At 47.6% G+C, this 4,175-nt stretch overlaps 1 non-coding gene across 1 annotated transcript; it reads right to left on the bottom strand.

Annotated features, from left to right (window-relative positions):
* Positions 1 to 373: 373 nt before the first annotated feature.
* LOC145408122 (5S ribosomal RNA) lies at positions 374 to 492 on the bottom strand. The gene has a single exon (XR_013898868.1). It is a non-coding gene; the product is annotated as a 5S ribosomal RNA (ribosomal RNA).
* Positions 493 to 4,175: the final 3,683 nt, after the last annotated feature.

The following is a 4,175-nucleotide window of genomic DNA, read 5'->3' as shown; positions in this document are numbered from 1 at the left end:
ATAACAATGCTAATTAAGGTAATACGTATGATGAAATTGATTCACATGTAAAGAAGACTGGCACCCCTGGGGTTTAAGAAAAAAGATTTTTATTGCATTAGAGGGGTGAATACAACATGGAAGTTAAAAGATAAAATGGATTTGAGTTTTATCTGTATAACAAGGGTTTCAATGTAGCATCTTGTGCCTACTGGTGAAATACAAAAAAATGGAATATCTTCGCAGTATAAGGGTTCGTGTGATATCATTGTCTATATTTTCATTCATTCATTGCCAGACACCATGTATCCCAAACGGGGTGGCCAAGGGCTTAGAGTTAATTGTTTTACAGGGAGGGGCACTAATCCTCCACCAACCCCACTTGACGTAGGGATGCCAACAGCATCTGGTGTTCCCAGGCGGTCACCCATCCAAGTACTAACCAGACCCAACGTTGCTTAATTTCGCTGATCGAACGGGAAGCGGTGTACTCAACGTGGTATGGCCGTTGGCAATTATTGGAAGCAAATGCAAGAGGATATATTTATTTACCAAGGTAAAATCACTCAAAAACCCGTAATTCGTTTAAAAGAAATTGCTTAGGTGTTGGTTTTAAAACTATATATCCGCTTTGGGTTTAGTTCAAAACTATTTTACTGGAGTGATGACTGTTTAAACCTGTTTTTCGTCGAAATCGCTATATATGCATCTTTCACAAATGTACTCAAAATTTATTGCGAGCCACTCCCAATTGTTTGGTAACTCGAAACCCATTTCTCAGCGTAAGAAAATCACATTTAGGAAACATGTAAATAGAAATCGGTTGACACGGAAAAAGAACTGGTATTTGAGGTGTTTAAGAGCAATAAGTTTCAATTGATGCTGAGGTCATCTAAACAATCGCAAAATTTCGATTTTTTCTTATCATCAGTAGTAGCCCTTTAATGTAACATCATGTCTCGTGATTTAAAGTGAAAACAAATGCACTTTACGAAGGTTCTCGTTATAAGCAACATTCCCTTGGGTAAAATCACTGAAAACTGTCATATCTCGACAGAAGGATTATTGATATGCTTTTGACTCTCAACTAGAAATTAATACGATAAAGTATAAAGCCAGTCGCCATACCGAGACATATAACTGAATAAAATTTATAACCTTATTCCTCATTTCTTTTGATATATAGTGTAAGAAAGCTACAAATAATGAAGATTGAAGGAATACACATGATTACTGCCACTAAGAGATTTTTGGATTTTTACATTGGGAAGAGATTCATTTCTGACATTCTTCATTTGTAGGAGTAACCAGATAAAAAACTGGTCAAGTTATTTTGTTACGGGAAAAGCATCGGCTTAAGGAATAATTCAAAACTCATACCTGAATGACCCTGATAACAGCATAATTGATGGCAAAATAACGAAATATGCACCTTCCACACATGTACTCCAAATTAGCTGGAAAACACTCCTAATTGTATCTAAAATTAAGAAACATTTCTGGGCTTGAGAAAATTCCGTCTCTGGGAAAAAAAAAAAAAAAAACATCAATTTCAATTCTAAATAAGGTGATAAATAAAGTGAATTCCATTCACAGGCAAAAAAGAATGGCATTGCACGGGTTTAAACCAAATGATTTTCGTTTCATTAGATGGGTGAATACAACATGGAAGTTTAGAGATAAAACTAGGGCTTAAAATTAGCATCTTGTGCCTACTGGTGAAATACTGTTATGCTGAGTGTTTTTAGGCCGACTCCTCGCACTAAAGACACTAGCTACTGAGCGGGGTCCTCTTTCCGGACCGGAAGTAATGTACTAACAATGGAACAGGACATAAAAACTAGGCAGTCCACCTTTAACACATTTATTACCTTAATTACAACACCTTAACAATATCACATAGGATGGTATTATAAACAGAGGATACAGATATACAGAGTTACGTTAGTGTAATATGGGATATTCACACACTCCTTAATTATGCTTTATAATAGGTTAAGAGTCCGTAAGTGGATGGGATTCACTTGTATCAAAGTCCAAAAGGTCTCAGCGTGTCGGGGCAATAGAGATGTCTGGGCTTGATGAGCCGAGGAGGGATTATTACTATAAATTAGCAAGGGAGGTAGAGCACTAGAGTTCACTGTTTAGGCTCGGCGCCGCAACTCTCGCCCGTGCGTACACTGACCAGGGGGGGAGACTACTCTAGATTGGACTTTGGGATAGCACTGTTTGGATGAACCCGGAACTTATAGTCTTTGCTAGGGGAAGGTATTTACGGACACTTTTTGGTGTAATCCCGCTGGTTCACTCTGTCACTGGATCATTACAGGAAAGCGAAAGTCACTATTCTTGCCCGAGTTTCTGGGGCGATATCACTTTGTCACTGTAAGGTGTAGGTCCTCACTCTGGTCACGATGCAGGGAGACCCTCTTGCCTGGGGTCTCGACCTGTTGTAGACCCTCCTCTGGTCACGGTGCAGGGAGACCCTCTTGCCTGGGGTCTCGACCTGTTGTAGGTCTTCCTCTGGTCACGGTGCAGGGAGACCCTCTTGCCTGGGGTCTCGACCTGTTGTGGGCCCTCCTCTGGTCACTGTGAAGGGAGGCCTGTCTGTGTTGGCCCTAGGGACTGGGGCCAAACAGGTGTAGCAGACGGGCCTGACGTCGTAGGGTCTGCGGCAGGGGGAGGTCGGCGTTGACGGGTTGCCGGGCTCGCCTAGGGGTCCGAGGACTGCGGAGGTCTACTGGGGGACGCGCCGTCAGGTGTGGGCTGCGGCCTCGTCTCCCGCTGGTACCTGGGGAAGACAAGAATTTCCCGGGGGTAGGAGGTAGGTCCCGACTGGGACCAGGCCTCTGTTCAGGTGACACTTTAGGGGTAACTCCCCCGGGTAGTGTCCGGCTACTCCTGCAGGAGTTAGCTGGCTCTAGAGGACACACGGAGGCCGTGGTCTCTCTTGCACTTATGGAGGGTAGCACAGAGGCGACTCTCTCTCTTGTCTTTACAATTGCCGTGGCACCAGGTTGATCGGTCCTGGGACCCACTTGTGGCGGTGTGTGAGGGTCTCTTACCCTTAGAGTAGCTAGGGGCGTGAGCCCCGTACAATCCACTACTGGGCCTCCTGCTCTATTTGTTATAGAGAGCTCTCTTCCCTCGTCAAAAGGACCTCCTGTCCTGATTGTGGCAGAGGGTATTACGCCCTCGTGGCTCACTGTGGCAGAGGAGACAAGCCCCTCCTGGCTCACCTGGGTTACTGCGGCAGAGGAAGGGACTTCCTCATGGCTCGCGGTGGCAGTAGGTGTAAACACCCCGTGGCTCACCTAGGGACCTCCTGTCCCGTTGGGGTGAAGTTGTGGTCGTCACCACAAGACTACGAGGGACTGACGTATCAGTCCCACCCCACTGCTGTCGAGGGTTAACCCACCGTATAACTTGTTGCGGTTCTGGGCTCACCTGGTGTTGAGGTAGTTGCGGGGAGAAGGGGCCCAGGTCAGAGGTGGTCGGATGACCCTCTTGTCCCGGGTCACTAACCTGACCGTTATCTCCTCCTCGGGTGGTGGGGTGGTGGTGGCCTGGTGGTGGTGTGGGGGGTGGCGGGGCGGAAGGTCCGGTCGCGGGCATTTTACCACCATCGTTCGTGAAAAAGTCACGACCCCGTGACTGCAGGTGGTAGGTGATGGTGTTTGGTGTCATGTTGACTGGGGTGAGGTGATGCAGGAGGTTGGTCCAGTGGTTGGTCATTCTGGTTGGTTCGTGGGCTGGGTTGATGAACAGCCTGATGGAGGATGGGTGGTTCGTGCGGCGTAGACGGCAAAGAAGCTGGGGCGTCTGTCGGATTCTGATGGGCGGCTGGCCGTGAGATAGCCACTGGACGCGGGTGATTTTCATGCTGGTGTTTGCTGCTTGGTGGGGCGGCTGTAGCTGAATGCTGGCTAGGGTTGGCGGGTTGGTGCTTATATGGGGGAAGGGTCGGTGGGTAGGGGATTTGACTTTGGGGAATTGGGACTTGGGGTTTTTCCATCGTGCTTGGTGGACAGGGAGGGTGATGGGGGAGGTGTTTGGGGTAGGGGGTCTTTGTGGTGGGGTATGGTGGGTTGGCTGGTTACCGTGGTGTGGTGTAGGTGTATATCTGGGTGGTGGGCGTGAAAGGCGGCCTGATCTAGTAGTGGCGGTGGTAAGGGTGGGTGTGGGTGGTGAGGGTG

Source organism: Coenobita brevimanus, chromosome 75, assembly GCF_032717465.1.
Source record: "Coenobita brevimanus isolate Jiangsu-jjx chromosome 75, ASM3271746v2, whole genome shotgun sequence".
NCBI lineage: Eukaryota > Metazoa > Arthropoda > Malacostraca > Decapoda > Coenobitidae > Coenobita > Coenobita brevimanus.
This window is presented reverse-complemented; position numbering and strand designations above follow the sequence as displayed.